The sequence below is a fragment of the Taudactylus pleione genome, unplaced genomic scaffold, assembly GCF_031769625.1.
Source record: "Taudactylus pleione unplaced genomic scaffold, aTauple2 ptg000111l, whole genome shotgun sequence".
NCBI lineage: Eukaryota > Metazoa > Chordata > Amphibia > Anura > Myobatrachidae > Taudactylus > Taudactylus pleione.
In genome coordinates, this window is record NW_028284513.1 from 3,141,205 (window position 1) to 3,167,065 (window position 25,861).

Here is a 25,861-nt window from a genome sequence, read left to right on the forward strand (position 1 = left end):
TGAAAATTGTCGTCAGACAAGTTTGTTAAATGTCTGATGTAAACAATTTGTTCAAACAACAGTTTTTGTCCATTTTCCGGCATTTGGGAGCAAATTGCTGATTGTAATTTGCTTTCATACCTTACCAGATTTTCATTCCAACCAATCAACTAGTTGGACGGCTGGACAGAAAATCTTTAGGTGTGTACCCAGCTTAAGCATTCTATCGAAAAACGGCATATGCTAATAGCGTGTTCTGTTGTTTTAATGCTTATATCTCCACCATATATTGCAATAATAAATGTGGTTCAGCTAAATCAAATGAGACCTTAGTGATTGGTAAACTCAGTCAGTAATACCCCTTTTACACCAGAGCTAAAACCCGGGTTATTGCAGGGTTAACCCGGGTAGCTCCTTGGTGTAAAATGGGAAAGGGTTGGATTGCTGGGTCGAGTGACCCGGCAATCCAACCCAGGTAAGTTGCAGGGTTTAACACGGGAATAACCTGTGAAACCCTGCAGTGTGAACGGCGCACTCCGGGTCACGATGACCTGGAGCGCGCTGCATGCCGGCCGATTGGTGTGGTTTCAGTGGCACTTGGAGATTACATCATCTCCAAGCGTCCACTTCAACACCGGAAAAGCCAGGTCAATGCAGACCCGCCTCCGGTGTGAATAGCGCCAACTCAAGAATATCCTGGGTCGGCACCTGGGAAATTCCGGGTCTGATTCGGGTTGACACTCTGTTCCTACTCCGAATCAGACCTGGAATTTCGGTGTAAATGCGGTATTAGTGAAATAGCTAATGAACAAGCTACTCACAACATGACATGAGAGAGCAGTGTTAACCCCTGGGAGTGTTGCAATTACCACAAATTGGAAATCACTTAGTCTATAATGAACCCAGAAGTGTACATTGAACCCAGATTTTGGAAATAGGGCCTGATTCAGAGATTTTTGCAATGCTGATATTTACGCAGATCACGCGATTGTTTGCTACTGCGTAAGTTTGCAAGCCGCATTGTTCACGTGCATCGATTGGCTTGCGATTGCACTCGCACAGAGGATTCATTCGCAAAGTGGTTGACAGGTAGTCAGCTTTTGTGGGAAGTAACATGGGGGGTTAGGCAAACGCAAGCGTGTCTCACCATTAAAATGCCATACCATAGGCATGCATTAATTAGCTATTGTGATCTCCTTCATAGGATGAGAGTTCTCTGCGTGTCAGGATATACACAGTGTTTGAGGCAGGTCAGACTTGACTTACAAGCTGCGTGGCTGCTGGATCTGCATCGATGTTACCGATGTTTACTTTGTTGTACGTTGTCGGATGGATTTTCGAAGCTGTGTTCCATGCGAAATCGCAGCTGCGATTGCATTAGAGTACATCTCTGAATCAGGCCCATAGTATATTACCAGCAACAGTTACACTGTGTGAATATGATAAAATTACAATATATGCACACTGAGAATAAAGGGCCTGATTCAGACCCACTCGCAAGCGGCTGTCCGCTCGCAAGTGGGTCGATGTTGTGCACTGCGCATGCGCACGACGGCGGGAGCTCCGTCATGCGCATGCGCCAGACGCGACGAGCGAAGGAAAGTCCTTCGCTCGTTGTGTCTGATCAAAGGGGGCGTGCTGTCGATGTTGATTGACAGCACGCCCCCTTTGGCGGGCGTGCCTCCCTGACGGGGGCGTTACCAAGGGAACGCCTACCGTCAGAAGTCGGCCCACTGACATCACTAGTGATGTCAGTGGGAGTGATTTTGGCTCTGATAGAGCCAAAATCACTCCGGGCCTTGCGGTTGAAAACCTCAACCGCAGGCTCCGGCTCGCAGTTTCGATGGTCGCGATGGTCACGACCATCGCGGCCATCAAACTGCACACTCGTATAGGCTGTGGGTGGTGACCCACAGCTATACGAGCGTCCAGGAGGACGCTCCATAATTATGGAGGGGGGCCCTCATTCAGAGCGTGCGCTCTGCTCAGAGCGTACGGCTCTGAATGAGGGCCAAAATCACCAGTACAACAGATGCCTTGAATATAAACATAAAACTGATCTAGTTAATAAAATGGTGCATACACTATCAAGACCAACTAGTGAGGGTATTAATATATTTAGACCCACAATAATGTATTAAGATGTGCAAATGATACAATAACTGAACAAGCTGCTGCTTGAAACTTTCTCTGTAGTATTGTGACTGTAAAACAGTGAAGATTGAAAAGCAGACAAATACAGTGCAATGAAGGATTGTGAAAAATCCTATAAATATAAGATTAATTGCAATAATTTGTACTAAATTTAATAACATTCATATTTGAAAGTATGAATGTACAAATGCCATGTCCCGTGTTACTCTGCTAGCGCTGGGCAGCTTTTCTAGCTGAAAATGCACAAGATTAAGCTGCTTCATTTAATATGAGTCATTTATATATCTGTGTGCAACTGAGTCTGTATATGAACCACAACGGAACTTGGCGTGGAAAAAAGCCATAGCCGCTGCATTGTAGCACTTTGTATGTACGGGGCCTGGCGGCTCACTCGCACTATGTGGCATATTATTATTATTATTTATATGGCGCCACAAGGGTTCCGCAGCGCCTTACAAAGTACATAAACAAATGAGCACACAAGAAATAGTTATTAACAGTACAAACAATACAGGACAAATAAATGATTTATAAACATTGCAGCATGGTGTCAGCAACCAAGTGTAGGGTGCTTTTGTAAATGAACGTATAAATAAGGGAAGGAGAAGCACATGAGGTATGAGGGCCCTGCTCGTGAGAGCTTACATTCTAAAGGAGTGAAATTGAGGCTAGATGTATGAGGTTCAATGCGTAATTAATGAGAAAACTATAATTAACTACTGAAAGGTATAAAAAATAAAACTTAAGTAGAGAATTGCTAAATTACTGCCTCTACATTACCATGCTGGGTAAAGCATCTCTGCAAAAGATGTAAGAGGTGTGGGGAATTTTTATGTGCCCTACCTGTGCTGTGCATCATAAGATTTAAGGATTTAGTTTCCAGCCCTCTCAGTCTGGAACTTTTCACCTGCATAAAATCCCCTTTTATAACACAAAGGAAAAAGAATATAAAACCTGTGATAAAAAGGAACAGGGCTTTTAGACTGTTTTTATTGTCGGTTTATTGGAATGTTCCTTTTAAAGCTAAAACTGATGACGACCAGAGAAAAACAGGAGGAAAGATCTTTCTATCCTTACATTCAGCACATGGAATACCAGCCAGAGAAATCTCTTGAATATTTTATTTTAGCTCTTTTTAAACGTTCAATACTCTAGAGAAATGACCTTGAGAGCTGGTCTCCAGAATAGAGTATTGGAACAAAAAAGTAAACCTGGATCCTAAAGGAGGAATCTGCTTTAGGTTGAAACAACAGTATCTTTATGAGTAGAGATGAACGAATTGAGGTTCCTGGCATATAGGCTGTTTCCAGTACAAACGTCCTGAAATGCATTATTCAAGTACCCATTTAATTTCCTATTCTGATCTGTATTGTAAATTAGCATTTTGTGTAATTGATAATTTGTGAATAGAACAGGGGTAATAATGGTCATGTATTTAAGCATTTGGTGTCATAGGGGTAGGACTGTGAACTCTTAAAGACAAATCCCGCAGAAGGAAAGTTCTGAGTTTTACATCCAATTGCTGAATAAGGTATATATATTTTACCAAACAGTTTCAAAACGTTTCTCATCTCCTGGCACATGCCTGTCACGTGCCTGTTAGTTCCAGGTGTATTATGCAAAAAGTTCTCACACACAGGGCTCTATTTACTACAATCCGCATTGGGAATGCAGATTGTAGTGTGACATTACCGACTGAATTCGCATTGCAAATTCAGGCAATATCACAGGGATTTACTACAAATCCCTTGCAGGGACAGAGCTTGCGAGAAAGCTCTGTCCCTGCGAATCCCCTCCGCACACTAGTCACGGTATTTTTGCAAAAAAATACCGTGACTAGTGCCCCGCGCATTCGCTGACCGTCCGCCGCTGCTACCCCCCGACGCTAAGCCCTGTCTCCATTGCCAAGCCCAGCCCCCGCGATTGCGGACCCCCAGCGTACCCCCTCTTCTCCCCCCGCGACCCCCCCTCACCCTTAATTACATTCACCTGCATGATTTCAGCTCCGGTGATGTCCTCCATGTCTTCCGGTCAGCCTACTTCCCATATTGCACTGGGACCCTGTCAGGTGATGACCGAGCCGCAGTGCAACATGGGAGATCAGCTTAACGGAGAGAGGACATCACCGGAACCCCGAACTCCGGTCCCTGGAGTCAGGAAAGTTTTTTTTTTTTTTTACAGTGAATCAGCATGTGGCCTGTTTAGACCATACAGATGATTACTGGGGCCGGCTCTGGGCTCTGCTCTCCCCATCAGAGCGGAGCAGGAGTCCGGTAACCGGGGGAGATCCTGGATAATGCCACTTCCCCGATATTATTTCACATTTTACTTTTAGTCACTTTGGCCAGATCACATTTCCCATTACCATTATGGGAAGTGCGATCTGCTTACTAAAAATAAGTGATACTTAGGGGTTGGCATAGAATTTTACGAATTCTACTCCAATTGCCCTTTAGTAACTATATGTGATACTAAAATAATGTGAAAAGGGTGTTAAAACACCCTTTTTCACTTTATTTTAGTAAAAATAATGTTAATAAATAGAGCCCATAGAAATAGATAAATAGATTCACTTGATGGAACCAAACAAGACTTAAAGGGGCAGATTCAATTTAGCGCAATAGGAACCTATGCAAATAGGGCCTAATTCAGCAGTATACGCAGTGCCGATGTTGGCGGAGGTGAGTGATTATTTGTTACTGCGCACGTGCAAAGAATTTAGAAAGAATAAAGGCGCATGTGCTCCCCTGAGTGTACGCTATTGCATACGCGATCGTTGGCATTAAGAACAGCGAGGCAAAGCCGTGGGTGTGTCTGGGTGGTGACTGGAAGGTGGCAACATAGGCCATCCCATAGGCGTTTTCAGCCACAGGGGTCATGGTTAGCCAAAGACACTGTACCTGCCTAGGGCTGGTGCAAGTATTCATGTTGAACGCAATGATACGCCGATGGTGGCTTGTTTAGAACCACTGGCATAAATACAATGTCCATTGACATTGGAAGTGGGCGACCCAGGGCTTGCACATTCCAGCTCACGCTAGTACAGAAGGGGAAGGCTGAAAATAGCATTTGCGTATTACCGCCGCTACATTTCCGCAAACAAAACTGTAATCGCGTCTGCAATAGTGTATGTCTCTGTATCAGGCCCATAATCTCACAGTAGTTGATTTCTGCTCTAAGCCTATGGAGCTCCAGGTAGAATTCATAATTGGATGGAACATGTTTATTTGTTAACAATTGGGTGGTGGGAGGTCCTCCACTATTTATTTTCATTATTTATTTGTATTCTTTTTTTTTACAATAGCAGTAGGCTGTCGCGGACATTCCTATCAGTGAAAAAAATAGAAAGCTATACAAAAGTTACTGTATACAAAAGCTATATACTGTATTATATATTAATGTCTGTGTTTTCATTTCTAAATGTTTAAAAAAGAGATTTAAAAATAAAATAAAAGGGGGTATATTAACTAAGAGTCGTGTCTGTCCGATATTCCATTCTTGGGCGTGTTTCCCTTGATTTTCAAACATGGAGATTCACGAAAGGCAAAGAAGGATATCAATAGACGATCCGATCTGCAAGACACAGATGAACACACAAATACAAGTTAGTACACCATCAAAACAGGTGCAAGTACTTTCCATAGACAGGAATACAAAACAGGGATTTACCAAGAATCGTGTTTGCAAACATGATCGTAAATGGAGCAAACTCGTCCCAAAGAAAAAGTTAAAAATACAGGTACACCACCTTCTTAGCAGCTTGCTCAGCAGAAGCACTGCACAGATCAGTGTGATCTGTGCAGTGCTTCTGCGCTATAGGTTCCATTAATTAAGGAAAAAAAAAACGGCGTGGCGTTCCCCTCAAAAAAGCATAACCAGCCTTGGACCTCTGGGCCTGTTCTGGTATAGGAAAAACTGGAGAAAATATACATGGGGTACCAGCCGGTGGGCTTACACTATAGCATGGAGACACACAGCATGGGGTCTCCCTGCCATAATGAAAACCAGCCCCAAACTGGTCAGCCCAGGGTTGGCAATCCTTAGAAAGTGGGGACCCCCCCAAAATGGGGATCCTTGCTCCTGAGGGTCAACTAACCCTGGACTGAAAACAGAGGGATCTTCCCTGCACCCCTGGTGGTGGTGGGTGTGGCCGCTGATTGACTGAGAGTGGTCTGACACAGTGGTGTCACTCAATTTGGTTACAGCTGATGTGGGCCCCGGAGAGGATACCACGATAATTAACCTAATGAATAGACCCCTTATTCCTATTTAGTTTTTGTTTTTCCCCATAACATATTGCAGGGTTTAGCCACACATCTATTGAGTTGGAAAACTGAGGAATGAAAGTTGGGATGTTTCATTAATTTCCCCGCTACACACACCATACAAAAATATCTCTATATATGGGTCTAGGATATCAATACTGCAAATTGATCTTTGTTTCCCAATTATGGTTTGCAATTTATGGGCATCTTATCAAAAGGTGAAAATATATGTTTTTGCCAGCAATAGAAGTTTTTCTTTACTGTACACTACATATAAGGGTTTCCACCGGCCATAGCAGTCCCTTATTAATGGTAACACATAGCAGCTGTAAGATTTGTTAGCTTTTACCTATTTTTGACCATTGTGTCACTCAGGACCTGATTCTGTTGCACACAAAAGCACACATAGCAGCGTCTATAGGCTGTCGCCCGTCTGCGAGATTATGCAGCTGCCGCTTAAACTTATTCCCTTGTGTACATTCATGTGGCTGAATGTGCAAGGATCTGAGATGCTGACGTTTAGCGTCCTAAGGCAGGCGAGGATTCTCTATCTGACTGTGGTCTCCTATGAGTGCAGCTGTGTATCTGTGAATGCAGCCATTTGCATTGACACGCCCGCAACACTCCCATAATATGCGCACTGAACGGACCAATTTTTGTGTGCACTAATAACCACCACCCAGTCAGTACCCAGGAATGCCCATCACTTTTCCACCACCTTTGTGATACGATCTGAATCGATGCAACAGCCCCTTTGTGCGTACAATCTCTGTGTAACGCATGCGTCGTAGGGGTCTCCAGAATTTTTCACGCATTCACAGTTGCAAATAATCACTCAACTACAGTACATGAACATTGGCATTGCGCCCGTATTGCGTGCGTCTCAGAATCAGGCCCTCCATGTTTACTTCACACCTGAAACCTTGGATCTCTAGGTGGCCGTCCAGTTGGCTCAGGGTCAAAGGCCCTGGAGAGTGAGTACAGTGGGATACACAGGCAGATCAGCTTGGGCTAATGATGTAATGTAAATGTAATCGCAACAACTGGGTGCTGGCCTGTATTGTCTAATGAATATACATTTGTATTCAGAGGTTACAGTATACAGTATCTATCCTATGCCTGAAGAGGCATCTGAAAAGCATCTCTATTCATTTTTACACAAAATGCTATAACAGTTGTTTACATTGTAAATTTAGACTTTAGCTTCAACAAAATTGAATTTTGAAATAAATATCCATTATTTCTACTTCAGGGTCCATAGGGTATCCACAGGATACCTTGGGGTATAGGTGTGACGTCAGTCGCAGGGCACCAAAGAGTTAAGCTTTCAGCCTCCCAGGATGCACTAGGTCCCCCTCCTATACCCCGCCCCCGGGCCAAGGCACCTCAGTTTAGTTTGGTGCCCGGCCGGAGTCGGGTGCACCTGTTGGAGTGGGGGCTAGAAGAGCCCCTGAAGCTTTTTCTTCATGCAGCTGTGGCTGCACATCTGGATGAACAGCATGGACAGTCAGTCCTGACGTCCATGCTGTCTTCCCTACACCCCGCCGGTACCAGAACGCCGGTACTGATCCGGGGATGCTGGTGGGCGTCTGGGGTCACAGCTAGCGGTGACCCCAGATGCTCCGGACCATGGCCGGATTCAAGGGGGACAGAGGTAAGCAGCGGGGTCCCGCGGTGGGTCCCCGCTGATCACATGGTCCTAAGTCCCCAGGCAGGGGGCTCCCTGGGGACTGGCTGCAGCGTGGAGCCAGGCGACCAACCTGCGCTTCCACTACCCCCTGGGACAGCGGACCGCAGCAGAGCGGTAGCGCTGCGGCGTCCCAGTGGTTAAATGCATGCCAGGGGAGCGCGCCTTCCCTGTCTCACAGCCGGCGCCTCCCCCGCTGCACACAGCCCTCTCTGCTCTGTGCAAACTGGTCCTGTGTCAGCGCTCCTCCCCCAGGCCAGCTTCTCTCTGCTCCTCGGCGGCCATCTTCTCTGCAACGCATGGTGAACGCTGCTGGAAGTCTGGAAGGAAGCATCATGGTCTGGGTCCCCCCGCATACCTCTCCTCCGCTGTGGCTCAGGTCTGTGTATGCAGCGCTGTGTCCTACCAGGCCCTGTGTCTGTGTAGTTGAGTGATCAGCGCTGTTAGTGCAGGAATTGTTATTTCTCTGCATTGTATGTGACTGTGCTAGCGCTGCCTGTAACTATTCTTCTCTAAACTGTCAGCTTTATTACTGTCCCTGTTCTTTCTGCTAAAGCCCTTGCGGTGCGGTGCTGCAGGGTGGTCTCTCGCCTATTTAATACTTAATTGGTGAGAGAGGTCACATACGTGGTGCCATCATGTCTGAAAGTGATTTTCCCCTCCGGCTACAGTGTACCACGTGCAAAGTACCGTTAGCGGAGGGGGAGGGTAGCGCGGAGGGCCTTTGCCAGCAGTGTTTGTCCATGGCGCGGCCTATTACGGTTACAGCACCGGTACAGGAGCCGCCCTGGGCTTGTTTTGCTCAGGCGTTAACAGCTTTAGTGGGCCAGTTAGCTCCGCAGCCCGCGTTTACTCCGATGGGTTTGTCCCAGCAGTCTGTGGTGTCGTCACCCATGCAGGGGTTCCCACGACAATTGGTGGTACCCCACAGTCTCCCTATTTCCCCGCTCCCGGGTTCTCAGGAGCCAGCGTGGGTTAACTCCCTGACGAGTTCTTTACAGCACTTGTCGGATGTGTTGCAAGGGGAGTCTGTGATGCGGCCTCATAAAAGGCCGGTGGCGTCTCTGTCCGCTCCTTATGAGGATGACGAAGGGACGTCTGATGATGGGGAGATTCTGGATCCTTACGATCAGGAACCTTTCCATACTAAGGACGCTGATGCTAAGTCCAAAGTATATATTCCTGGACTTATTCGGGCGGTCCGCACAGCCTTGGTGATTGAGGACGAAGTTCCCCCAGCGGCTAAATCTAAGTATGCCTTTTTCAAAGATGTGAAGGGCGATGCCACAGTCTTTCCTCTTTCGGGTCAGTTGGTGGACCATTTAGAGGAGGCGTGGAAACAACCTGGCAAAAGATACCAGCCGCAGAGACGCCTGGCGGTGGCTTATCCGTTCGCGGATAATTATTTTGCTAAGTGTGAATCCCCTCCACAGGTGGATTCTCACGTGACCCGTCTTGTCCGTAGTGCCACATTGCCGATGCCATCCATGTCCTCCCTTAAGGATGCTACGGACCGCAAGGTAGAAATCTGCCTGAAGTCCGCTTATTCCCTTGCAGGGGGGGCAGTACGGCCGGCTATGGCCATTTGCTGGGTTGCCAGAGCGATGGAGCGCTGGGCGGATTCATTAGAGGCTTCTTTTGAATCCGACTGTCCGGCCGAACAAGCGGAGTTGATTGGCAATCTCCGTGATTCGGCCACCTACATCAACGAGGCGGCTCTAGACATTAGTACTCTGGTGTCTAGAATTTCTTCAGCAGCGGTAGCTGCTCGTCGCACCTTGTGGCTGCGATCCTGGAAGGCGGGCGCAGATCCAAGAAAGGTCTGGAAGCATTGCCGTTTACCGGAGAAGTTCTCTTCGGTCCGGATCTGGATAAGATTGTGGCCACGCTGGCGGCAGCCAAATCTGCTTGTCTCCCGTCGGCCGCTGCTCCTTCTGGTTCTGGACCATCGTCCTTTCGGTCATCTAGGGCCCAGGGCAGGCCCAAACCACAGTCGTTTCCTCGACAGGCTGGCCCTACGAAATCGGTCAAGCCCCGGAAACAGGCATGGAGTACCAGACGTCCGGCCCCCAAGCCAGATGACAAGCCTGCGGCCCGACGGTCCGGGTCTCCCCTTGGGGGATCCCAGGGTGGGAGGCCGCCTGCTGCAGTTCTCCCGGTGTTGGTCGTTCACTACGACAGACACTTGGGTTCTGGAGGTGGTCTCTCATGGGTACGCCCTCTCCTTCCGGCACAGACCCCCGGCTCGATTCTTCACCACGGGTCTACCATCAGACCGGAACAAGGCTACGGAGCTGCGGAAGGTATTGCACACTATGCTCCAGGCTGGAGTTATAGTGCCTGTTCCATTCTCCCAGAGGGGCCAGGGTTTCTATTCAAATCTATTTTTGGTACAGAAACCCAATGGGTCATATCGTCCGATTCTCAACCTCAAAGCACTCAACAAGTCTTTGCGGGTCCCGAAGTTTCGGATGGAGACCCTATGGTCCATCATTCTGGCGCTGGAACCTGGGGACTACATGGTGTTGGACATACAGGACGCTATGGCGGTCATGGCGGCTTCTCTGCGGCTGCAAGGAGTCCGCATGTTGCCGTACTTGGACGACCTGTTATTGGTGGCAGGATCTCCAGAGCTCCTGTTACACCACTTGGACCTGACCATTGCACTGCTGCAACGGCACGGCTGGCTAATCAACTGGCAGAAGTCCACTCTAATCCCGTCTCGGAGGATTCTGCATCTTGGAGCCTTATTGGACTCGGGACAGCAAAGGATCTTCGTGACGGAGGACAAGATCTCTGCTTTACAGTCAAGGGTGCGCAGTTGTCTGCACAGCTGCCGGGTGTCCTTACACTCGGCGATGAGGTTACTGGGCTCCATGGTGTCGGTGTTCGACATGGTGGAATACGCCCAGTTTCACTCTAGACCTCTGCAGCACCTGATCCTGTCCAAGTGGAACGGGCTGCCTCAGTCTCTGAAGTTCCAGACGATTGTGCTCACCCTGGAGGTTCGCCTGTCCCTTGCGTGGTGGTTAAAGACGACCCACCTCAACAAGGGACGTCCGTTCTGGGTTCCAAATTGGGTCCTGTTGACAACGGACGCCAGTCTTCGGGGCTGGGGAGCAGTTTCGGGTCCACACTTGTTCCAGGGCAGGTGGACACCGACAGAAGCGGAGCTTCCAATAAATATCTTGGAACTCCGTGCGGTCTTCAATGCTCTCCTGCAGGCACAGCGGTTTCTCCAGGGTCTCCCGGTGCAGGTCCAGTCGGACAATGCTACCACCGTGGCCTACATAAACAGGCAAGGAGAACTCGCAGTCGGGCGGCTCTCGTAGTGGTCTCTCGGATCCTGGTTTGGGCGGAGCGCAATCTTCCGGCCATATCAGCGGTCTTCATCCCGGGAGTGCTAAATTGGGAGGCGGACTTTCTAAGTCGCCAGGACGTTCATCCAGGGGAATGGTCCCTGCACCCGGACGTTTTTCAACTACTGGTGGACAGGTGGGGTCTTCCAGAAATCGACCTCATGGCGTCCCGGCACAACAACAAGTTGCCGGTGTACGGGTCTCGCACAAGAGACGAAGGGGCGTCTCTGGTGGATGCTCTGTCCGTCCGGTGGACGTTCAGGTTCGCATACCTGTTCCCTCCGGTCTCCCTTCTTCCACGGGTAATCCGGAAATTCAAACAGGAAGGAGGGACGCTCCTGTTGATAGCTCTCGCGTGGCCCAGACGGCACTGGTTCTCAGACCTTCAGGGTCTGTCCGTGGACAGTCCTCTGCGGTTGCCGCTACGACCGGACCTTCTGTCTCAGGGTCCTTGTCTTCACCCGGACCTGACTCGGCTGTCTTTGGCGGCGTGGCTGTTGAGACGGCCATGCTGAGGTCCTGGGGGTTTGCCAGCTCTGTGGTGCGTACCAAGTTACGAGCTCGGAAACCGTCTTCCGCGAGGATATACCATCGCGTGTGGAATACGTTCTTCCAGTGGTGTCGACCGAGAGGTTATGCACCGCTGGAGTTTCGTCTGTCTCGGATTCTCGCCTTCCTGCAAGCGGGACTAGATCATGGGCTTCGCCTTGCTTCTTTGAAGGTACAGGTTTCGGCCCTATCTGTCTGGTTTCACCGTAGGATTGCTACAATCCCGGATGTGCGCACCTTTATGCAAGGTGTTCTCCGTATTCAGCCGCCCTTTGTTCCACCTGTGGCGCCTTGGGATTTGGCTGTGGTCCTGAGGGCTCTCCAAGGACCGCCGTTTGAACCACTGGGCTCAGTGGATATTAAATGGCTAACAGCTAAGACTGTTTTCCTTCTGGCCGTTGCTTCAGCCAGACGTGTTTCTGAGTTAGGGGCTCTTTCTTGTAGACCCCCTTTCTTGGTTTTTCATGGGAACAGGGCAGTGCTCCGCACTCGGCCCGAGTTTCTTCCCAAAGTTGTTTCCCAGTTTCAGGTTAACGAGGAAATAGTTGTTCCGGCCTTTAACTCACCGGGTCTTTCCGTGGGTGAGGCCTCTTTGGATGTTGTGCGGGCCTTAAGGACTTATGTGGACCGCACTTCTTTGTTTAGGAAGTCGGACGCTTTGTTGTCCTCTATGGCTTCTGTAAAAAGGGTTGGCCTGCTTCAAAGCAAACTTTGGCAGCCTGGATCCGTATGGCTATTTCTGAAGCTTATCTTCATGAAGGCCTACCGGTCCCTCCTTCTCTGAAGGCTCATTCCACTAGGTCTGTGGGTCCTTCGTGGGCAGCTCGACGTGGTGCCTCGGCAGTTCAGATCTGCAAGGCTGCTACGTGGTCTTCTGTCCATACCTTCGTGAGGTATTACAGGTTTGACACCTTCGCCTCTCAGGATGCTTCCTTCGGGCGGCGGATTCTCCTTTCTGCACAGGAGCGTCCCCACCCTTAAAGGATACTGCTTTGGGACATCCCCAAGGTATCCTGTGGATACCCTATGGACCCTGAAGTAGAAAATATGAGATATGGTAAGAACTTACCCTTGTTATCTCTATTTCTACGAAGTCCATAGGGTTCCACAGGACTCCCGCCCTGTCGCACCTGTGCTGCAGATGGGCTTTGCTCTGGTCACCGGTTTTCCGTCTCCCTCTGGTGAGAATGTGATTCTTGTATGTGTCCAGATCTTTGTTCTCTCTCTTCCTTCTCCTCCTCCGGCCTATGGCTTGGTAACTAACTGAGGTGCCTTGGCCCGGGGGCGGGGTATAGGAGGGGGACCTAGTGCATCCTGGGAGGCTGAAAGCTTAACTCTTTGGTGCCCTGCGACTGACGTCACACCTATACCCCAAGGTATCCTGTGGAACCCTATGGACTTCGTAGAAATAGAGATAACAAGGGTAAGTTCTTACCATATCTCATATTTTTGCTGCCTCCATTACAGCTGCCTCGTTATAAGCATAGTATTCTAGTCACAATATCCAATTATATAATGTTTTATATGTTGATAAAAGAATAATTTTTACAAAGTGAGATTGGTGTGAGACCACCAGTGCAGTTTGGTGTATGACTGTGTGTATCACTGCACTCACACCTGCTGCAATGCTCTGCATGAGATCTCAGGGATTCTGGGCGACCAAATGCAGGAAACATAAGCAAAGAAAAAAGTTACCTGTTTTTAGAGGGAAAAACATACCTAATATACAGTTGGTTACTAATGTTACACATATGTCTCCTGAGGGAACAGGGATAGGGACATGTCCATATTTATAACATTAGAGGGCATGTTTATCAAAATACATTTTTGTGGGAAACAGCAGTTTTCACGGGATACCTGCAAAATTTCAGTATCTCTAGCATTTAAAAAGGGCAAACCTCAGCAGTTACAGTATCTCAGAAAGGTTTCAATGGGAACAGCTAAATTATAAAATGCAGACATTGAAGTATATAAACTACCAGGGGTGTTTTAAAGGGCCCCCCTCTTTGATGGCGCTGCAAATTCTGGCTTGGTGCCAGAATCGACTGCGCGGGTCTCCTGGAAAATGGCGCCCATGCCTTATTCTTGGGGACATCAGACTGCGCATGTGCGAGTCAGCGGCCCGGCACTGCAGAGCAGCACTCTGAAGACTACGGACAGGTAAGTAAAACACTATATGGGTGCTAGGTGTGCAGTGTGGGCCCCCTGGACCCAAGGATCCGTGTGCACCGCACATCCTGCACCCATTCTAGTTACGCCTCTGTGAACTAAACAGAGTGGTGTCATTGGGGGGGTGTGGGGTTACGGGTGACACCAGTCACACCAGGTGATACTATTCGAGGGGATGACACCAAAGTAGCAGAGCTGCTCTACTATTTTGGTGTCACCCCCTCGAATAGTGTCACCAAGCAGTGCTGATAGCAGTGATGGATGATGCGTGCATGCGCGCGTCATCTACACTGTGCTAAGAGAGGCTTCCCATCAGCTCCCAGAGCATTGGGCAAGCCCCCAGCATGACGACAACGGGGGCATGGCACATTGACTACAAACCCTTTCACACGTGCAAGGGACACATGAGTGCTGCACCAGGTGTCACCAAACTCGGTGATGCCTCTGACTACACAATGCAACGTTTTTTTTGGTAGAGTGATATTTGAAATAATCCCTTGCAGGCAATCTCTGCAAGACCATGTGCAGTAGGGTCCAAACTTTGAAGACATTGCAGGAATGGACTCCTACCAGAGCCTCTGACCATGTCTTTGATTAATGGTAAATTTCAGCACTATTTAATTTATTATCGCTGCAATATGCATCAACAATTGTGGAATTTTGGTAAATATGATTCTAGGTAACACAATGATAGTTTAGACATACATTGGCCACTGTGTACTGACGCAGTTCTGTTGATAAATTACTTTGTATACAATGCTATGTTACCTCCCCAGTTAAGCCATGTCACAAATTATCCACCCACGAAACATCTCTTTAATGCTGTGCGCACCACTGGCAGGATCATACAACTCTCTGCTGTGCAGAGCTGTAGTGCATACTATATACCATTCCTCCACCAAGGAAGGAAGCTGTTTGTGGGTGGGACAACGATACAGAGACAACGCTGTTCCAGTTAAATCAGGTCAGCTGACAGGTGCTGTATGTTAAATAAAAAGCTGCTGAGAAATACGATTGACTGATTTTTTCCAAAATTTTCATTGAGAGAATTTGGGTTAAAGTGTGATATTAATTATCCATATGTATAAACATTGTGTTTGTGATATTTTACAAAACCTCAGATTTAGGGCCAATTAGCCCTGATATTTTTTCGTGGGCGAAAAATGGGGATTTTTTTTTAACCCTATCCTATTTGTTCAGACGAACAAATTGGAAAACATGCCAGAAAACACATAGGATTCTTGATAAGTTCACGGACCTGTGTGTTTTCGTCATTGCGCTGGCGACAAAACTGCACTTTTCAAGGATTATATTTCGGGACCCATCAGGTCTCGACAAAAACTCCCTGATAAGTGCCAGCGATGGACCAGACTTTGGGGCTAATTGGATTGCCCCGGGGTATCTATTAGCGCCTGAGCAATGTTGGGAGCTATTTGGATACCGCCATAAGAATGAAATATGCAACAATAGTGACCTGATGGCGAATAAATCTAATTGATCTGCAACATTGTCTTACTGTACTAAAATCACTAAATCACTATTCAGTGGGCCCATGACCCCAGTAAAAAAACTACACCGCTATTTTTCAGTAGCTAAGCATTGCTTTGTATGCCAATTGGCATACAAAGGGAAGTGATGCCAATCCCTCAGTGCCAATACTCATCTGTGAAATAAAAGGAGACCTGGTGGAGAGCTTCCAGCATCTTGTCAGCCCTCCCCGGGAAATCAAACTCAGAAAAACAAATTCTCTTCAGTTATCGCTGAACTGTGACTTTGGGAATGCTGGGAATTATAGTTCAGCTAAAGCTGACAAATAACAAGGGTCTTCTCCCTGCCTTTGGTCATGATAATAATACTAGCACTGGGAGAGGAGGTGCGGAGTGCTTCTCGGCTATTTTAAGCTTGGTATATTGTGTGAAATTGGATTGTCACTTACTGAACTTTCCAAGAGGACTTTTTTTTCACACTGCAGGAGTAGGGTTACTATTTCATAATTGTGTCTCTATTTAAATGATATTTAAAACCTTGTAAAACCAACTTCTGGCAGAAGAACCAGGTGATCAGCTATAACCCAAATGTCCTGGCAGTGAACATGTGCCACACACTCATAAAACACATAATAGGAGAAATATTTCTGATATTTCCCACGTTTTTGTAGGTTTAATGTACCGTAATTCAAGCTGCTTTATTATAGAGCAGCAGTCGCACAGAGGGATTTGGTGGAACAAGAGAAAGGAACAAATGAGAAATTACATTATTTGATGATGAGTGAGCATAACACCCTTTCAGGACACTGGCCATGTACTAAAGGCTACACTAAGGACTTCATCCTTATGCAGCTAAAAATGGTCTATAAAAATTCCACTGAGTTAGACTAAGTAGGTGTAACAATGTCGTGCTCCCTAGCTCTCTCTCATATCATAAGAGGTGTTAATGAACACACGTATTTCAGTCATGCTGTCATAGCCATGCAAGAAGACACCTGCATCAGCGTTCTAAGGTTTCAGGCTCTCATTGTCTAATACCCTATTGTATACTTTCCCTGCTAGTGTTGGGCAGGCGAGCTGCACTTCAACAGTTCACATTAATTAAGCACAGGTGGGCACTAAAGCTGACATATACTCATGCTCGTTTGTAGGTCACTACCCAGAATCCTTTGCAGTACGACATCTACATGACATCTCAATGGGTGACATGTACAGTAGGGACACATTTAGGGTTGTCAAAGGAGCATGGAAGACACAAAACAGTATCGTAGTAACACCATATGCTTTTCTTCATTACTAAATGTTTCACAAGGTTCTTTTTAACACAGTTTAAAATGCTTAGAAAACACATCTGCTACAAAATGCTGTTAGTAATGAAGACTGCTTACACTTACTGTACATAACTAGCAATTACTCCTATCACTCACACTGGAAGCTCAGCATTGACGACATGCACAGTACTTGCTCTCACCTAGATTACAGCAAGTGGAGTTTATACTCACTTTATATCTGATCTATTTCTGCTTTGTACTGACTGCGGCAGGAGTATTACTGGAGTAGGAAAGTTAAATGGGAATTTCATAGGTAGAAAATATAGCAGAAAGGGAACTGGTACATAGTGTTTCTATGGGACGGGTGCTGTTTATCCTTTACACTTTCATCAAATGCCATTTTAATAAAAAATGTATACAATATGCACATATGTATGACGTATATGAATTCTGCCCTAGTATGTTTTATAAACTGTATTGTTCAATTAATATATTATACCGTTTAAGCATAAGGGTTGCACATTGCCCCCTACTGGTAGTGCATTTTATAACCTTCTTAGCAGCTTTAATCCCTCTACTTAAATATGCAAGTGGAAGAGAAGCCAATTTCCCTTTTAATATATTCTTATTATTTATTTATAGTTTTTATAGACTTTTCGAGCTGCATTTGGAAAACATAAAATACATTAATGCACTATGATACAAAAATAAAAATATAACTTCAACAATGTATTTAAAAACTGAGCATGTAAGCTGAACGTGCCTTCCTGGTATATGGGAAATGCCAAGATGAGTTCCTGACCCTACATTAGAACGCTGCTGTAGGTAGTTTTCTTACTACAATTTACTCCTGAACAGCATGGCATTTCGTCTTCAGGCCTTCAATAACTAAATCCCTCAGCTTCATCCTCCTCATCAGTCTCAGGGAGAACAGCTTTTATTGCAATCTTGGCTATAGAATGGATGTAAGCAGTTCACTTTTAATACCTGCTGCACTTCCAAATCGTTACTGCATATCCTTACAGTCTGCATGCTAAGCTTAACCCATTATAAAATCTACCAGCATGCTTTCTGTATTCATCTGCCATTGTATTTTCCGAATGAATCCTGGGAAATTGTCAAGATAAATGACTTGGCGGTAACTACACGCCAAGAAATACGTCCTTGATGTTACTTAAAAACAGATTGTTATATAATATGCGCCCAGGTCTGTTAATAATTTCCTCTGAAGTTACTGTAACATTAGGGTTCTGTATTCAGCTTAATCGACATATACTAATGTATATTGTTTTAAGAATGGGCACGTATTTTTACATGGTGCTATGCACTCCAATACAGTTTCACATAATGACCCTACAAATTACATACACACCGTGCACTCAGTACTGGCGGCAGCTTAGAATGTTTTATAAGTACGTGTTCTATTGCCGTCTGCGAAGCTTCAAACTGATTCCATGCTCCTTGTTAGTCAATGATACATACAGATATATATTTTATGTTATCATTTATTTTTACAGCTCTGTTATGCTTAAAATCTAAATTCCCATGTGTTAGGGCTTATGTTAAAATGATATAATTATGTAAAAAGACATGGAAAAGGAAGCTATTTATTGGCTTTGTTGTACTATGCTGTAACAAGATTTATGTTTTTCAAATGTTCCCTAACATCATGCTTAATGGACATGACAATGCATACTGACACGCTAGGGCTGAGCCTTTAATTCACAATTATTATTGTCCTGACGTTATTCAAAATATTACATGTGCAGAGAAACAAAATAGCTAAAGCAGCTAGAGGGAGTTCAAATATATTTGCCGTTTATCGGCACGGCTGATTAAATTATTTGGAAATTCTTTTGTGGTTAATATATTTTTTTATCACCATGTTGGAACACCCAAGTTTTAATGTTCTGATCAAATACAACAAAGAAGTTGGGATGCTAATTAATGATCACAGAGGGGATCTGGTCTACGGCCAAGTAAGTCTTTCAGTGCTGTGATTTACTATGAAATCTGGGCTTGTGCTAAAGCCTATGCTGTGAGATGCTGTGCTGTAATATTATAGTGCAGCTCCCATCTGGATCAGCTTCTATCAGTCAGTCTTTTTATTTCCTTCCTTTTCTACTACTGAGCTAACTCCTGACTCATTAGGTAGTCAATTTCACATGTCTCTCCAACGTGCTGAGCGGACCAGCAGGTAAACATGCTTTTTGTTGAGGTCTTTGTTTTTTAATTTTCTACACAGGCTGATGCAGTGATGTCTGAATATTGGGAAGACCCTGAAACAAACAGTTCAAAATTACTTCAATAAATTAAAAAGGAGCTAATGAGATGATGCCAGGAAGACTGTGAGCGATATCGTGCCAGGACACACAGGGGTAAAGTCTGTCTAGTTCCCAGTTTAAGCTCTTTGAATCTTTACAGATGTACTCGATGATAATTCATACAAAAATGTCTTCTTAGTTTAACTTGAGCTAAAACATGACACCGAGCCGAATGTGAAACAGGAGATAAAAATGCAAGTCATGAGACAATGATCGTTTAGACAGTTGTGACAGCTTTACTTGTAGCACTAATAATTAATAATGCTAATAATCAATGTGCTGAGACTTCAGATTTTAATTTTATTAGCGAAGTGAGATGGGATGATGTAAAGTGGGAATGTTTGGGCAAGGGGGCACCAGGGGAGTGCCTAGCTCAACTTCTGTTTTGGTCACAAATTAAATGGCGACATTCTTGTTTCATTTGCCAGCAACTTTGGCCCTCATTCAGAGCCACTCGCTAGCGGCAGTACGCTCGTTCCGAGCGATGTTCGCACAACTGCGCATGCGTACGGATCGTTATACGCATGCGCGAACCAGTCAGTGCGGCCGAAATTCATGTGCTCGCAATATAGCGAATGCCTGCTATTTTGAGTGACAGAATGAGGCGTATGTGGGTGGTAACAGGGGAAGGTGCCTGAAAATGGGGAGTGGAGATCCGAACGCAGGCGTGCTTAAAGGTCAAAACGGGCATTTTATGGGTGTGCATAATTAATACAGCAGCGTCATTGACCACGTCACTGGGTTATTTTATAGCCAGAACTGCTCGCAAGATTGTGGTAGCAAAAACCAACCACAAGAATAGCGAGCAGTTCATACGCTGGTCGATGTACTCGATTAATCTAATAAATAGCGGACATGACGTATGGTGCGAGCGGCCAGGGGGCGTTTTCAACAAAAAAACAAGCGTATGTTTTGTTCGCTCGTTCAGACTTAGAGGTGTGAACAGACTGCAATTTGCGAACGGATCATTTGAATAGCCACCCCTTGTTTTTGAACGAACGACCGCAAATAGCGAACGGCTCTGAATCAGGCCCAATGATTGTAATTTTCAAGTATTATTATAGATATCAAGAAGGTTTTGTGTATATATATATATATATATATATATATACTTACAGTATATACCAATCATATACTATATATATATTTATATATATTAGGGGTGAACGGGTTCGGATTTCTGAAATCCGAACCCCCCCGAGCCCCCCCGATCCGAGTCCGATCCGAATCAGGCTCGACTTTTCCCGCCTGACTCGGATCTGAAATCGAGGCAAAACGTCATCATCCCGCCTTCCGAGTCTCGCGGGTTTTGGATCCTATATAAGGTACCCGCGTCGGCGCCATTTTCTCACTCGGCTGTGGACAGTGAAGAGGGAGGGTGGGAGTTAGGGCTGTGTAGTGTAGCGTAGTGTAGTGCTGCTGTTGTCCACTACTTCAAAGTCCATAGGGGCTGGCTGTGTTGTGCTGTGCTGCTGTTGTTAATAGGGGCTGTGTCCACTACTTCAAAGTCCATAGGGGCTGGCTGGACTGTGTTGTGCAGTCAGTTCTCCATAGGGGCTGTGTCCACTCCAAAGTCCTGTGCAGTGTCCCAGTCCTAAAGGGGTGCTGTAGTGTTGTCCAGGGGGTGCTCTGTCCATCAGGGGTGCTCCCCCCAAGTGCTAAAAAAATAATATATTTTCTGTGTTTGTGAATTGTGTGCGCAGTAGCCGCACGTGCATCAACAAAGTAGTGCCAAGCGTGCGCCTGTGTCATAAGTAAAGGGCCGGCTGGCTTGACCGTTAAAGGGTGCTGTAACCCCCGAAAGTACACTCCAGTCCAAACCAAAAAAAAAATTATTTTCTGTGTTTGTGAATTGTGTGCGCAGTAGCCGCACGTGCATCAACAAAGTAGTGCCAAGCGTGCGCCTGTGTCATAAGTAAAGGGCCGGCTGGCTTGACTGTTAAGGGTGCTGTAACCCCCGAAAGTACACTCCAGTCCAAACCAAAAAAAAAATTATTTTCTGTGTTTGTGAATTGTGTGCGCAGTAGCCGCACGTGCATCAACAAAGTAGTGCCAAGCGTGCGCCTGTGTCATAAGTAAAGGGCCGGCTGGCTTGACCGTTAAAGGGTGCTGTAACCCCCAAAGTACACTCCAGTCCAAACCAAAAAAAAAATTATTTTCTGTGTTTGTGAATTGTGTGCGCAGTAGCCGCATGTGCATCAACAAAGTAGCGCCAAGCGTGCGCCTGTGTCATAAGTAAAGGGCCGGCTGGCTTGACCGTTAAAGGGTGCTGTAACCCCCGAAAGTACACTCCAGTCCAAACCAAAAAAAAAAATATTTTCTGTGTTTGTGACTTGTGTGCACTGTGGCTGCACGTGCATCAACAAAGGAGCAGCGCCAAGCGTGCGCCTGTGTCCCATAAGTAAAGAGCCGGCTGGCTCGTTTCTTAAAGGGTGGTGTAACCCACGAAGTGCACTACTCTCCTGCAAAAATAAAAAAATATTTTCTGTGTTTGTGTGCGCTTTAGCCACACGTATATATATCAATATAACATAAATTGAGGACCAAACTTTCTCCGATAAAAATAAAATAGGGAAAGATCAAGAACCACTTCCTCCTAGTGCTGTTGCTGCTGCTGGGAGTTGTTCATCATCCCAGAGAGGAAGTAGGAACATCACTACTTTTACTAAACAATTGACCCTTCAACAGTCCCTAGCGATGAGGATGAAGTACGACAGCAGTCATCCTGAAGCAAAACGTATAACTGAGGCCTTGACTGCTATGTTGGTGTTAGACGTGCGTCCGGTATCCGACATTAGTGCAGTGGGATTTAGACAATTGATGGAGGTAGTGTGTCCTCGGTTCCAAATCCCGTCTAGATTCCACCTGCATCCTCAAAGCAGCAGCGACAAGCGTGCGTCTGTCTGTTAAAGGGTGGTGACACCCTCAAAGTGTGCTACACAAACAATTAATATATTGTTCTTTTTTTTTCGGTCTTTGTGAAATGTGTGGGCTGTAGCCGCACCTGCATCCTTAAAGCAGCAGCGACAAGCGTGCGTCTGTCTGTTAAAGGGTGGTGACACCCTCAAAGTGTGCTACACAAACAATTAAAATATTGTTCTTTTTTTTTCGGTCTTTGTGAAATGTGTGGGCTGTAGCCGCACCTGCATCCTTAAAGCAGCAGCGACAAGCGTGCGTCTGTCTGTTAAAGGGTGGTGTAACTCTCAAAGTGCTCCAAAAAATAAAGAACTATTTTTTTAATGTGTTTGTGACTTGTGTGCGATGTAGCCGCACTTGCATCCTCAAAGCAGCAGCGACAAGCGTGCGTCTGTCTGTTAAAGGGTGGTGACACCCTCAAAGTGTGCTACACAAACAATAAAAATATTCTTCTTTTTTCTGTCTTTGTGAATTGTGTGGGCTGTAGCCGCACCTGCATCCTTAAAGCAGCAGCGACAAGCGTGCGTCTGTCTGTTAAAGGGTGGTGACACCCTCAAAATGTGCTACACAAACAATTAAAATATTGTTCTTTTTTTTTCGGTCTTTGTGAAATGTGTGGGCTGTAGCCGCACCTGCATCCTTAAAGCTGCAGCGACAAGCGTGCGTCTGTCTGTTAAAGGGTGGTGACACCCTCAAAGTGTGCTACATAAACAATAAAAATATTCTTCTTTTTTCTGTCTTTGTGAATTGTGTGGGCTGTAGCCGCACTTACATCCTCAAAGCAGCAGCGACAAGCGTGCGTTTGTCTGTTAAAGGGTGGTGTAACCCTCAAAGTGTGCTCCACAAACAATAAAAATATTCTTTTTTTTTTTCTGTCTTTGTGAATTGTGTGGGCTGTAGCCGCACTTGAATCCTCAAAGCAGCAGCGACAAGCCTGCGTCTGTCTGTTAAAGGATTACATCGGTGACAGCATCCAAGTAGGCATGTCAGACAGTCCGTACCTGTACTGGCAGGAAAAAGAAGCAATTTGGAGGTCCCTGTACAAACTGGCTCTATTTTACCTGAGTTGCCCCCCCTCCAGTGTGTACTCCGAAAGAGTGTTTAGTGCAGCCGGGAACCTTGTCAGCGAAAGGCGTAGGAGGTTGCTTCCACAAAATGTGGAGAAGATGATGTTCATAAAATGAATTATCAACTCTTCCAGGGAGACCAGCCTCCAGAACGTACAGAGGGACCTGTGGTTCCAGCAGGGACGAATTAATACTCTGTGAGGATGAGGATGTACACACTGAAGAGGGTGAGGAATCGGTGGATGAGGAGGATGAGGATGACATCTTGCCTCCGTAGAGCCAGTTTGTGCAGGGACAGATAAATTGCCAGCTTGTTTTGTGGGGGCCCAAACGAACCAATCATTTCAGCCACAGTTGTGTGGCAGACCCTGGCGCTGAAATGATTGGTTTGTTAAAGTGTGCATGTCCTGTTTATACAACATAAGGGTGGGTGGGAGGGCCCAAGGACAATTCCATCTTGCACCTCTTTTTTTTCTTTGCATTATGTACAGTTTGGGGCCTAGTTTTTCAATGCCATCCTGTCTGCCACTGCAGTTTCACGCCTAGATGGGTCACGTGTTTGTGCCGCCCACTCGTGTCGCTTAGCATAGTCATCCAGCTACCTCGGTGCAACCTTTTAAACATAAAAACACTATTGTGAGGTGTGAGGTATTCAAAATAGACTGGAAATGAGTGGAAATTAAGGTTATTGAGGTTAATAATCGCATAGGAGCAGAAAAACCTACAAATTCTGTGATTTTAGCTGTTTTTATGCTTTTTTTCAAAAAAATATAGATCCAAAACACAAAACCCAGAACCCAAAAAACGGAAGGGTGGTTTTGGCAAAGCCAATCCAGATCCAAAACACGAAGAAAGATCCAGATCCAAAACACAAAACACGAAAAGTGGCCGGTGCACACCCCTAATATATATATATATATAATATATAAATATATATATATATATATATATATATATTTAGTCCATAAGAGAGAGCACTCACCAGGCTTGTATTCCAATAGAAAAAAGTTGTTTTAATTGCTTACATCATAGTACAGGTCGACGTTTCGGTCCCACAGCAGGACCTTTATCAAGACCACCAAGTGCCAAGAGCAGAAAGAGCTTCTGCTCTTGGCACTTGGTGGCAGTGGCGTAACTAGGGCAGGGCGAGCGGGGTTCGTGCCCTGGGCGCCGTTGGACCGGCGGCGCGGGGGGCGCCGCCGGCCACGGTACCGGCCCGCCTGCCCTAGATAGCCAGTGTAGCGCCGACCGCAATGAGTGCGGTCAGCGCTACACATTTGCACAGGACCGGCGCTAGGCTTCCAGCGCCGGTCCTGTGCTGCACGTCTGAGCCCGTTCCCTCCCCCTGAGCGCTTGCCCAATAGCACCAGGAGGCGGGCTCAGGCTGTGCATAAACACGCATCGCCGCCAGCGCTGGCGGCGATGCATGTGTTAAACAGCAGCCAATGAGAGTCAGATAGACTCTCATTGACTGCTGCAGCACCCACTGCAAGAGCCGGACTTCCGTCCGGCTCCTGCAGTGGGTAATGGGACTGACGTCATGACGTCAGTCCCATAATGCTGAGCGCGCCAGCCCGGGCGGACTGGAGGGCGGGAGCGGCATCGGCATCGCGGACAGGAGCAGCGTGGAATCAGGTAAGTATATTTTTAGATATATTTATTTATTTTTAAACCTTACCTATCTGCACAACGGGGGAGGGGTTGGCTACTACTGGGGGTGCCATTGGGAGGACCTCTACTGGGGGGGGGGACTACCACTGGGGGCATTCTAAAAGGGGCATAGTATTACTAGAGGCACTGCACTCGGGGGACCACTAATGGGGGCAATAATAGGAAGGGCCACTACAGGGACCACTGGGTAGGGGGGGGGGGTCACTACTGGGAGCCTGCATGGGAGGGGGGGACACTACTGCTGGGGGCACTATATAAGGGGCTTACTGCTATGGGCACTGCGGGGACCACTACAGGGGGCACTAGATAGGGGGGATCACTACAGGGTGCCTGCATAAGGGGACCACTATATATAAAATGGCACTGCATAAGGGGATACCGCTACTGGGCGCACTGCATTGTGGGGACTGCTACTGGGGGCACTGCATAAGGGGGAACACTACGTGGGGCACTGCATTTGGGGGGGCCACTACTGGGGGTACTGAGTAAGGGGAACTAATTGGGGGCTGTATAAGAGGGACCACTACTGGGGATACTGTATAAGGGGCACTACTATGGGCCTGCATGAGAGGGACCACAACTGCATACTGGGGGTACTACTGGGGTTAAGGTGCATATGGATAGGAATGTTCAGTTTAAAATAAAGGGGTGTGTCATGTTGACACGCCCCATTTTTAAGTGACCACGCCCATTTTTTTGTTGCGCGCGCCTAAGGCGCGCGCAACTAAATTTGCCCTGGGCCCTTTTCAAATTTGCCCTGGGCTCCAAATACCCTAGTTACGCCACTGCTTGATGATCTTGATAAAGGTCCTGCTATGGGACCGAAACGTCGACCTGTACTATGATGTAAGCAATTAAAACAACTTTTTCTATTGAAATACAAGCCTGGTGAGTGCTCTCTCTTATGGACTATGATTGTGGCAACTTGTAGTTTTCAAGTTGCCAGTGGGATTTTTGCACCCC

The 25,861-nt window shown here is 46.6% G+C and overlaps 1 long non-coding RNA gene across 1 annotated transcript in view; it reads left to right on the forward strand.

Moving 5' to 3' along the window:
• The window catches only part of LOC148525152 (uncharacterized), a 69,112-nt gene that overhangs the window by 9,348 nt on the left and 33,903 nt on the right, over positions 1–25,861 (forward strand). The window contains exon 2 of the long non-coding RNA XR_015878308.1: positions 19,166–19,298. This is a non-coding gene — a long non-coding RNA (uncharacterized LOC148525152). The remainder of the gene's footprint in view (positions 1–19,165; positions 19,299–25,861) is intronic.